The sequence below is a fragment of the Mercenaria mercenaria genome, chromosome 1 (assembly GCF_021730395.1).
Source record: "Mercenaria mercenaria strain notata chromosome 1, MADL_Memer_1, whole genome shotgun sequence".
NCBI lineage: Eukaryota > Metazoa > Mollusca > Bivalvia > Venerida > Veneridae > Mercenaria > Mercenaria mercenaria.
The window spans coordinates 78,193,711-78,206,857 of record NC_069361.1 but is presented as its reverse complement, the minus strand read 5'-3'; positions in this window follow the sequence as shown (position 1 = coordinate 78,206,857).

Below are 13,147 nucleotides of genomic sequence, written 5' to 3'. Positions count from 1 at the left end.
GCACATAACGTTGCCTGTGACAGACAATTTGGGAGTTTTTGACTTTTTGTGAGGAAATTTTATCCGGATGGACGCACACGCACGGACGGACGGACGGACGACGGTCAAAGCCAAATCAATCTCCCTCCGCCTTATAATAGTTTGTGAAATAATTGATACCTGTGAACTAGGCTGCTAGGCTACCAGGCTGCTAGGCTGCTATGTTCACGCTGCTCAGTGTATGCCTATTTATAAATCAATCTTTGCTACATGAATAGTACAGCTGAAACTACTGTGTAAGTTAAGTTGAGAAAAAAAAAAATGTTTTCCCCTTTTTCTTATTTGGTAGAGAATTTTTGTTCAGCTACATTTCCCGGTTAAAGGGGGGACAAATTTCCCAAAAATTTAAAAATTTAAAAAGACAGATGTGATGGTGGGGGCCAAACGAAGCCCTTCACAGGAAGGCCTTTCTTTCTAAAAAAAAAATGGATATCAATTTACTGCACCCTTTGGGAAATACCGAGGGAGCTATCGATGAAGGGGGTCCAAAAAAAGAGTTTTTTTGCGGGAAGGGTTTATGTTTTTAGATTCAGCACTTGCCCCTTTTTTTTAAGGGCCCCGATAAGTAAAACTTTCCCGCAACGCGGGGGTATGTAAAAATTTTTTGTAGTTTAATAGAAAATAATAATAGTAAGTTCCCCCCAAATTTTCATTTAACCACAATACCCCCCAAATTAAAATTTTTTTTCACAGACAATTTGGGTTTGCTTGGAGACCAGGGGTTTGGGACAATAACTATCAAGAGGTATGAGAAAAACGTAAATATCACACGTGAATACAAAAGCAATGAAAAATTTTCTTCCATTCAAGATGAAACTTTTTTCCCCAAAAGTTCACCCTTTCAATTTAGTTTTTAAAGACCCCCTGCTATTTACAAAAACAGCCCCGGGGGCACAAAGGTAATATTTCCCCTTTGGGTTTTAGTCGGCGCCAGGGGACGTTTTTGTTTAAGGTCAAACCCCCTCCCCCCATTGAAATTTTGAGTCACTTTGGTTTAATTTATGGAACCCCTGCACCTACCGGTAAAACAAAATTTTTTCAAAACGAAACTGCCTCCAATTTAAATGGTTTAAGGGCCGTCCCCTGTCTCCCCATTTATTTGGGTCATTTTAAAGCAAAGGCAAAATCAAGTGAAACCTTTTCTTTTTATAACGGTTTTCCCCTTTTAAAAAATCCCAAAATGCCCTTTCTTGGAGCCCAAACTTGGGAACCCCATTGGCAAAAATTAATGTTTGGGGTACATGTACGTTTAGTAGGGCAAGGTTTTTGAAAATTTGGTTCTGTGATGCCTGTGCCTAATGCCTCTGAACTTGGTATGCTTATAGGACATGACTGGATAATTTAGATAGTTTTGGGGTCAGTATAGCAAATGTCAATATCACAGTGAACTTAAGCGGAAAAATGACTCAATGACTATTGAATAATTTACCTAGTATCAAACAACGCCCCCCCCAGGAAAACCCCTACCCGTTAACCCGGGGAACCCTTTAAAAACCCCCTAAGACCCAAAAGGGTCCATTCAGTAGGTTTCGTAACAGATTTGTTTTTTTGTGAAGCCAAAACTGTACTAAAGAAAATTAAAAATAAATAAAGTTCAATTTCTTTTAAACATTTAAATAAAAACATTGTACAAATATGGGGGGGACTTTGGGTGCGTAGAATTAAATCACGAGGCATAGCAGAGTGCATCCAAACGGGCCGCCCGTAATTTTTTTTTCCGATAAAAATTTTAAAACAACAAATTTTTTAATTCGATTCTAAAAACGACAATTTTCTAAACTTTACCCAACTATGTTAAAAAGCTTAGCCTCATTTCTTTTAACGCCAAAAAAAAGACTGTGGGTCGACGCGCTTGCTGACCCTTACTCATCCATCGCCTTATTTGCCCGTGGAGAAGGTATATATTTTGTTGCAGAATAACATTAAAAAAAGGTGGTTTCCCTAATTGTTTATAAGGGAAACTGTTCGGGCGTTTTAGAATTTTTTAACAAAACTTGAAATTTTTATATAATAAACATTGTGAAACCCTTTTGCTTTTCCCTTCTTTTCAGCTATTCATGAAGAAATGTTTTAAGGGTGTTGGGGGTGCTTATTGCCTTTTCCATATGCCATGGTGGGGCCAGCCCCCGAAGTTTTTCTCAACGTAATTTACAACTAATTAGTGGGATGGAAGGGACCCGCGAGAGAAGGTTTAAAACCTCATCATATTGCAGATGAAGAACTACGAATGCAAGTTACCAGGGTATTAATGAAATTACAAGTACTTAAGAAACTTGTGTGATTTTAACTTTAGATTCTGCTTTTACCTGCCCATGGAAATATAGTTGTTGCAATCACTCACTCATTGCTAGCCGTATATCTCTTGATGGACTTGACTGGAATGTTTGATGAAAAGCAAATAATGTGAATGCAATGCCTTTTGGACGGTTATTAGTATGTTTGTTGTATGTATTTTATCTCACAGAACATTGCCAAAATTTAATGCGTTACCATCCATCACATTTAGATCCAGAGCGCAACAAATCTAGAGGAATTACATGAAACAGTGGACGATATGGCGACATTACTGATCGCTGCTGGATGCTACAGACATATAGCTGATATAAAGCAGAAGGACAGTCTTGTTGAAGATTTTACCTCATTCTTGGTTTTAGGCCGTACGAGCAATGCTCTTCAACAGTAAGTTTCATGAAATATCTCGACACACTCGTGTACACCAATATTATCGCATATTATTTTAAGATTTTAAGGTCTGTTACAAGCTGTCACAGATGAAAACCCTTGATCTGTAAATGGTTGTAAAGGGAAAAACGTTGTATTTAACCCCCTTTTAATGATTCTTTCTTGTGGTAAAAAGGGGGAAAATCCGGGGGTGGGACCTTTATCCCAAACGTTCACAGATAAAGCGTTTTTTGTGGAAGGTGGTAAAGGGGGACATCCATGTCCCAAGTGTCCTATGGACTTTTTTCTTGTTAATATTTAAAGGGAAAAATCTTTTTTCAGAAATTTTTTAGCAAAAAGCAAAATGTTTCCAAAGCCCAAAGACTTTAATTAATTTTTTTGAAGGTTTCCAAATTTTTATTTTTCAACAATCGTTGCACTTTATTTCCCCCCAAAAACATCAATACTCATTTCCACTCCCGACTTTGGGTTAAAATGGTACAAATAGAATTGAAGGAATTTTTGTAAATGTTTTTACATTTAAAAAAAAATTATTTGCTGGGTTAAAAAAATTCAGGGCTGGCAGAAGGCCTGGAAACTTTTGGAAATGCTGGGAACTTTTAAAAAAAAATCCCAAAAAAAAAGGAGCTATGTTCGTTCTTTGGAAAAAGGGAGGAAAAGGTTGCGGTGATGTGGGGAAGTGATATTTCTAACATTGATTAAACCCCCCAGGGGAGCAATGTACGGTGGAAAAAGGAAAAGGTTATTGGTTTTTGGGGGGACTTTTCATGGACGTTTAAGGGATATTTATCTTCATACTGAATTTAAAAAATTATGTAAAAGGGCTGTTTTAAAATATAGAAAGACACATGTAAAAAACCCCTTTATATCATTAAAAATTTATTTTTCATTTGGTCGAAAAGAATTTTAAATTCAAGACCCCGGGAAACAGTAAAAAATAAAATTGTTTCGGGGACACACTCTGTGAGGATGGACAAATTCCCAGTTGACAGGGACAAATGACCAAAAGGGCGTTTTAGGGGGTTTGAAAATCTGGGGAAACCCAAACACACAGACATAATTATGCGGACTCACTCAATATGTTCCCTTTTAAATTTTTTATGGCATTTGCCTTTTTTTTAAATTTTTTGTGAGTCAGAAAAGTTTTAATTACCATCGAAATTTTAAATTTTCAGAAGAGGAAAAAAAGGTTCTTCAGCAGGGGGGGGGGGGGGGGAAACCTTTCAAATTTTCTACCGGGGAGATAAGGACCACCCCTAGGGTTCCCAACCCGAACCAACACAAAATTCACAAACTCTTCCCCTTCCCCCGAGCCAACACCCCGTGCATTGGAAATTAAAAACCTTCCACTTTTATGATTCGTACCCCTGAATTTTAAAAAAAAATGATTTTTGGTATATTAAACTCCCCCGGGTTTTGGGAGAGCCTGATGCTGTATCGAGGAATCATTTATCTTTGAAGGGTTCAGTGGTTCTTTCTGAAACTTGTCAGAACCGTGTGGATTAAAAGGGTCCTTTTATGTTTTCAAACTAGCGCCCGGGGGGTTTTTACCCCGGTATCAGAGAGCGTTTTTTGGGTCCGTAACCCTCTCGTTTATTTTTGGGGTATTATGTTAGATTTTTAAAATTCATGACTGATGTTCACTTTGGGTTTCTTATTTGATTTCCCTGTCACACATTTTAACCAATAACTGGTTTGGGCCAAAAATTTTAACACAGGTTTAAAATTTCATATATAACAGAATTTAAGTAACCCCTTTTTGTTAGATTTTTTATACATGAAAGATGGTTTCAATTGTTGCTTTTAAATTTTATTCCATTAAAACCCTTTTTAAACCCAAAACGGTTTTTGACCCGATCTGACCCACAGGGAAAAATTCATATATCCCAAAATTTAAGTAAAACCCAAAAGCCTTGAAAATGACCTTTTACTTAAAAAAAAAGAAGGGCAATTTGACATTTACTTTAAAATTTCAAACCTTTCTAAGGGGCTGGTATTTTTTAAAAATTTCAAAACTATGCAAAACCACCCTGTAAGGGGGCTCCGCCATAGTTATTAAAAGATTGTTAGGGTCCAATTAAATTTTGGGAAATTTTAACCAAGTGGGTCCCCTAGATTTGCGTTTGCTAAAATATGGTTTGGGGGGGGGGTATTGATAAACGTTCAGTAAAGCTCTTTGTTATTTTTTGGTTTAAATTTTATGAAAAATAAACTGCCTTAAATTCTGTTTGTTCTTGATTGGAAAAATAATTTTTTTTTTCCCCCACAAACGCATTTTAGCTAGACTATTCGAAAAATAAGGAGAGCTATTCTACTCTCCCCACGCCTGCGTCGCCCCTCGAAGTAAATGCTTTGGGTTTTTTTTTTGCGTGCAAGTTAAATCTCGGGGGAACTATAAAGATATTCAATTTTTAAATTTACACAGTTTCGGGGGCGTTTTTTGTAAGGTCACTGCCCAAGTCCCATAACTATGACCTGCATCTATGGGCCAAGGAAAACTTTCTACCTTGGTTTTGATGAATTTAAAATAACTTTTTTTAAAACATTCATTGAAGTACAATTTTTGTTTTAAGTTTTAAAATTTTAAACTATATAGAAAATTTAAATTTTTTTGCAATTTTGGGTTTTTTAATTTTTAGGACCCTAGCCCAAAATTTTTTTCTACACTTTTGTGGCCATAAACCCGACCCTTTCCCCAAAAAACCCAAAATCATTAAAAATGGGTTTTTCAGTATTTTTTCGACCAGCATGCAATCCCCCTCGACTTTGTTTTTTCTCAACGGGAGAAATTTTTTTTTGTGCATGTTTCTTGAGCGTACGTCTGTCTGTCCGATATTGTTTGGGCCAGTTCATTATTTGCGGAAGAGATTTTGAAATAACATTGCACACATGTTCACCATAGTGAGACGGTTTGTCACTTGCAAGAACTAAGTCAATGTCACATTACAGCTCAAAGGGCCCAAAAAATTGTGTAAAAAAAAGGGTCGTCCCCCGACCCAAAAATTTTTTTTTTATTTTGATGCAAAAAAACTTGGCAAATAGATTTTTCCAGATGACATATCGTGACAAGAAAAATTTTTCATAGCTTTAAAGGGCAAAAGCACATTGAGAGGTCAAAAGGGCCCAAAAAATTTCTCATACAGCTAGTCCCGGAAAATTCATCAAAATTTTAGGGGAAAAATAGGTCCCAACATGGGTTTCAATAGAGAAGTTACAGTAAAGCTTTTCAGTTTGATTACCTAACTGTTTACTTCAGGGGACGGGATATTCCCTTGGGTAATTTGTTTTCCTAACTACTGAGGCGTGGGCCCTGGTAAAAATGAAAGTTAAAAGAGTTTTTTACTTAGAGATTATTTTAAAATGAATACATTTTCTTTTTGGAAACAAGTTACCTTTAGAAAATAACTAAATGTTATAAATGGTGAGCATTTGAATTTATTTTCACTTTTGAAATGTTAGAATGTCAACATTAAATAGCAGTCAATGGACAGCCACTTTTTCTATAGTTAAACAATTATTATTTTGTAGAACTGTATCAAGCTCTTTCAAATAAAATTTTATATAATGACTAATTATTTTATGAACTGGTGGATCAAACTTTGACCGTTTGTTACCATAGCAACCACATATAATGGAGAAAATAAGACTTTATAGTGCCGTTATAAAATTATCCATCAACCAAGCATGTGTTATGTTCCAAACCAATTATTATTAAGGTTTGATGAGAAATTAATTATTGTATTTGACTAGGAAGTAATATACTCTGATTTTTACATATTTTAACCGAAAAAAAGCAATGTTTGTATGCTTGTTGTGATTAGGGAAATCACTTATGACAATTTTGATTCAAGTTAACATACACTCATGATGTCCCGTGTTTCTTGTTGTTATTGATAGTTCTTGTTGAAACTTCTTGTTTTGAATTTTATTGTGACCCAGAAAGGTTCTTAATAAATGCAGAAAACCCGAATAGTTGTTAATACCTAGTTTGCAAGTATATCGGTCTTTCTATCTGTATATCGATAGACCAAATGTTTCGTATCAGCCACTAGTTTGACCATTAAAGAGGCATACCCTAGTTTTAGCAGATTATTTTGTGCAACCGTATATTATGGGCTAAATATACATGTACGTAAAATACGAAATTACTACACTTTTCAAGAAGAACATATATCGAAATATTCCGTTTTGGGAGAATAATCACCTATATAGCGTATATCTATAATAAATCGCTATCCACCCAAAAAGTGTACAACAACAACTCGATACATAATAAAACCTGAATTTTAATTGTTATTGCTGGAATTTTAGCTGAAAGTTTGAGAGATTATATTTCTTTATGATTTAATACAGGTGCGTGTAAAATAAACACGAAATAAGATAAAATAGCGCTGTTTTCGCAGCGAATTCGCTTGCTGCTGTGGCTCCGTAAATCCACACTGTTATGTGTTGCCTTCGTTATGTAAAGCGCCTGGTGATATTGGATGTTTCTTTTATTTGTTTCTTTCGATTCAATGATTCATTTACACATGGTTTCTGAAGATATTTAAATGCACTCAGTTATAGGGTATGCCATGCTGGTTTGTGATGCGATAACGATACTTGTAACCCATTTAAATTGATGTTAAAGGTCAATATCACGGTAAAACGTTCCGATCAGTAACTGAATAATTGTTTGACTAAGGTTCCTGAAACTTGGTATGCAGATTGGTCATGGGCAGTAAATGACCACATGTGACGTCAGGCCAGTATATATTAAAGTTCCTTGTCTAGGCGACTTTAAACTGTGAATGAGTTTTTGATCCGTCTATGATAGGTACAGGTTCTATGCCCAGGAACGTGGTTTGGTACATTGAGAATGGAATATAAAACATTTTCCGATGATTACGAAAATAGTTTGACATTGGATCCAGATTTATTTTAGTATGACAAACAGTAAGGGATTACTTTATCAGTTTCAGTTTCAGTTTATTGGCAAATCGGCAAATACATTTGCCTTTGGCCATCTAACAAATAGCAAAGTGAATATGGCCAAGACATATATAACATATATAACACAATCATAAATCATAAATGCGACAACTCAAAATATATACAAATGCATATTAAGAAACAGTCAAATCTCTTAGGGTATCAGAACGCTTAACAAAAGCTTCTTTCAGATATTTAGAAACTCTCAACAAAAGACCTTTCTTATGTGTAGACATTAAATTAACAAACTTTTGCATATTTGGCCAGGGCACTGGCCCAAGATACATACGACGCAAGTTGGAATACAATGTACAGCACATGAGAAAATGATACTCTGATTCGATATTATTTTGATTGCAACATTTACATAATCGATTTTCTCTACTGATATTATTATATCTACCAGATTCAATTTCAAGTGTATGAGAACTTAACCTAAAGCATGTAAATTGTTTACGTAATGTATCATTTTTTAAACATCTAGATAAGTTTCATAACAAAATTCAGTTTTGTATTTCACATAATAGTCAAGTTTTGGCTTACTACTTACAGATACATGCCAGTTTTGTATGTACTGATCTCGTAGACGTCTTTTAGACTATTAAAGTAATTAATATTTTCATCAAAATCAGTTAAAAGGTATGAATATCCTAAATTTTCTAACAAAGAGTTCATACAATATCCCCAACTTTTTCTATCCGTGTTGTTACATTGTTCAGTGTACATAGTGTTAATAGTTGTACCAGCATTCTTTTTTACTTTTAACCAGAATTTAATTGCTCTTTCCTTAGCTAAAACCGACAATGGAAATCTGCCAAGTTCACCGTAAACTGCTTCGTTTGGTGTTTGTTTTCGTACTCCTAATATTTGCTTACAGAATCTAATATGTAATTTATCTACTTCCTTATAATTGTATGCCCCCCAAACTTCTGCTCCGTATAATATAATTGGTACAACCATACAGTCAAATAGGTACAATTTTGTTTTAATATCTAAAGGAACTCTATCGAACAACGCCAAAAGATTATGATACGCTTTTAAAGCTTGGTCTGACAATGCTGTTACGGTACTAGCCATGTTACCAGTATATGTAAATTTTACTCCCAAATATGTAAAGCTATCAACTTGTTCAATTTTTTTCACCGTTTATACATATATCAATATTGTTTACCTGCTTTCGTTTCTCGAATACACAAAGTTTAGTCTTACTGATATTTATTTTAAGTCCCCATTTAACAGAATATTGATACAAATTATCTAACTGTTCTTGTAAACTAGAAGGATCAGTAGTAAATAGAACAATATCGTCAGCATAAAGGATTACATACATAGAAAGTAGCCGGAGGTCATTCTCATTTAATGTGTCAAAATTAATATGTTTTACAATATCATTGATGAAAAGGATAAATAACAAGGGAGATAACGGTTCTCCCTGTTTTACACCAAGAGTTACGTCAAAAATTGTGACATAGACATATCTGCACCTATTTTTACACAAGATTTAACATTACTATAAACCGCTTTAATCATAGTTATCATTTTACAGCTAATTCCCGATCTTACTAATTTCACCCATAATGCGTCTCTAATCACAGTATCAAAAGCTTTTTCGTAGTCAATAAATATACACCATAATTTAGACTTATTAGCTAATACTTTTTGAATAGTAGAATGTAGTAAGAAGATGGCATCAGATGTAGAACAACCATCCCGGAAACCAAACTGAGCGTCGCTAAATACATTTTCTGATTCACACCATTTATTTACCCTATTTCTTAACAGTAATGAAAATATTTTCGACATAACATTAACTAGAGTAATTCCTCTATAATTAGCAGGATTATGCGTATCTCCTTTTTTGTAAATGGGAACAATGGCACCTTTAGTCCATGCCTCCGGATATATACCTGTATCGTATATTTTATTAAAAATTGTACATAAGTAAGGACTTATAAATTGCTTTGCATCAATAAAAAAAATCTGCCACATTGTTATCTAAATCACAGCTTTTGTGTTTCTTTAAAGAAGAAATAGTTTTACAAATTTCATCAACTGTAAAAGGCAGATCCAACTGGTCGATATATAGTGTTTCATCCCGAGACTCAGTGAACGTATCTGCAACAAACTGATTATCTGCAGATGTAGACATGTTAGCAAATGATTCTTAAAATCTTCAATGTCGACATCAGTATTTACATTCTTTCTTTTACTTTTGAATTTTTTAATATAACTCCAAAATTTTCTTGGCGAATGTCGACCCATATTAGATAATTTACATTTTTCTTTATCAAAATAAGCACTTCTAGCTTTACGCTTTGTTTTGGCAAAAACATTCCGGCTAGATAAAAAGGACAGTTTATTATTTTCAGATGGATTTAATTTGAAATTAGTCTTGTTTCGTAGGAAATTGTTTTTTGCAGTACGACAATCTTCATTAAACCATGCACATTTCCTTTGGGTAGATTTATCAGTTGCGGAGAAAGTTTTGCCAAAACAGCGAAAAGAAATACTATGTATAGCATTTGACATATCATTTATACATGTATTAATATTATTTTCGCCAGTGTCAAGTTTTAAAATAATATCATCAAAAATATGCTTATCAGAATTCAATATATCGTGAAAAGTAGTCAAGTCAGATGAATTCCATATTATCTTGTCAACTTTAGAAGATCGGCAACTATGAACAATATTACTGTCATAATTCATAGTGAAAATTATCGGACAATGATCCGAAAACTCAGTTAAATCATGTATATACATTTCAGGTAAAGAATTAAAATTACTGTAATTTGTAATGACATAATCTACAGTGCTAGCAACAGGCTTATTTCTGTGTATAGCGTGGTATGTACATTTACCCTCTTCCAGGCGACCATTCGCAATATGAACATTATTCTCTTTACAGAGTGTCAGTAATCTGTTACCAAAACCATTTATATGTTTATCGTAGTTATGCCGTGCAGATGTATCACCCACGTGTTCCTCGGAAAATGGCAAGTTTACGTAACGATCTAAGTTTAATTGTTCCACATAATCCGCTTTTTCACCTGTTCTCGAGTTCAGATCACCCGTTAAATAAACATCACCTTTATCACTGTATTTTCTTATATCATTACTTATACTCTCGAAAAAATCAAATTCAAAAAGCTCAGAATTCACATTTTTATACAAATTGGAATCTTCCGGCGGAATATAACTTGTACAAATGAAAATATCATTTCTGAAATTGAAATAATCTTTTTTCAGTTTAAACCATACTATGCCCTTTAAATTTACATTAACTAGTTCCAGCTTATTCAATAAATAATTCTTAAAATAAACAACGACCCCGCCGCTATTCCGCCTAGCTTTACGATTACTTTTGTTACGTGGACAATTAAAATAATCAAACCCTTCAATTTTGATGTTAGATGATTTTGCGTTCCAAGTTTCAGTTAGCAAGAGAATATCATACTCGGAAACAAAATTTAAAAAATCATCATCAGTCAATTTGGAAGAAATACCCTGGATATTCCACACTAAAAAAGATAACTGTTTCTTTTCAATTCCCTAAGCAGACGCGGTAACACCCGCCGGCAGATTTTGCAGCTCTTTGATTGGTAGCGAATCTACAGAGTACATTCGACCATCGATATACAGTTTATCTCCATTCAAACTTGCACGCTTTCCCGCATTCCTCGCTTTGATCATTTCGGGGATTAACTGTTTTCGTCTCTCCTGGATGATTTTGGGGTGCTGATCGCTCACTTTATGTTGAGTGGTCTCCTTATTCTCGAACACTTTTTGTTTGACAGTGTATTTATCTGGTGGATTATGAAATTTAACAATTATAGGGCGTTTTTTGCCATGAACATATTTTCCGAGACGGTGTACCCTATCTATTTTAATGTTTTCTTCAGGGTTTTCTATTTTTAATGAGTCTCTACAAAAGTCATGTATTTTGGTTGCACAATTTTCTGATTTTCTCTCTTCAGCGGTCTGGCATTCATCAAAATCGAAAAACAAAAGATTGTCACGCATTGACCGTGCTTGTAGATCAATCACTTCCTCGTTCAGCCGGTCATTTTCGTATTTCAATTTATGAATGTCATCAGAAATTTGTTGCTTGCGGCACTTATCGTCGCTCAGCTGTTTTTCAATAACCGCTTGTTTCTGTCGTAATTCGTCACAGGTTTGTGCATCGTATGCCCTACTAACCTCAATTTCAGTTAATTTTACATGACAATCGTTCACCTTAGACTCCAAAGACGTTACTCGCAGATCCATGCTAGACATTTGGTTTGATAGAGAAGACATCTGTTTTTCAATATTGTCTAATTTGTACAAACGCTTATCTAAAGCTTCCAATTTTTCAAGCACAGACTGTTGAAAGTTAAATTGTAGAGGTGTCTGAGACAACTGGTTGGGGGATGCTGGGGTATTCATATACGAGTGTTGAACAGGTGCATAATATTGTCCTTGACCTGCACCAGGATACGGGGGTATCTGTGACAGAAATGTTTGTGGAGGCGACTGTGATGCCATTTTAACTTTTTCTGCTTGGCTAGATTTTTGTTTTTGTGAACCATTCAAATTCGGTCGTTTATCAGAAATCGAACTCACCGATTCAGGTGAAGCTTGCGATTTAGTCCGCTTTTTCGCCTTCGAATTTTTTGAAGAACCCATTCACAATAACTAAATCCAAAACAGCACTTTCAAATAATCCAACCATTAGCACAATGAAAAGATATTCCAAAGATAATTTTCCGACTAGTTTTATTGTCAGTCGAAGTTGTAATTGTTTGAAATTGGCTTATTTTTTATTGAATTCAAAATACGTCCGCCATATTTCACGCATGCGCATCATCATCAATTATCAAGCAGCAGTGATAGTATTGTTATTGTCAGCGTTACACTCGTTTCCACTCATTCTGTCGAGAACGCTTGGGGTCCAGGACCCGAGAAGATATGTTGGCCAGATAGTTCTGATGTAATTGATTAAACCTACAGTTTTCGGGGACAGTAAGTCAAGGTGAAGGTGACCTTGAACAACAAAACAGTTTTAATCAATATTTCGAAGAATTTAACCCAAGTTCCCCAAACTTCGTTTACTGGTAGGTTGTGATCAGTGGACGGCCAACATGTATTTAATGCTCATCACTGGTTTATTATGGTGGCATACTTCTGCCACCTGTTAACCACACAATTAACTGGTTAGTCATGCGGTTATCACGTTACAACTAGGATAAAGTGTTAAGTGGTGACAGTGTGGGCACTATCAGACAATATTTCGTGTTCAGATATTTATCTAGAATGAAATTTTTTGACGATACTTAACTAGTTAACCACATAATTAACTAGTTAACTAGTTTCTTTAATGTGATAACCAAATAACTAACTAGTAAATTATTTGCTTATCAGGTGGCAGAAGTATGCCACCATAGTTTATAAATATAATTATCTCAATAAGAAA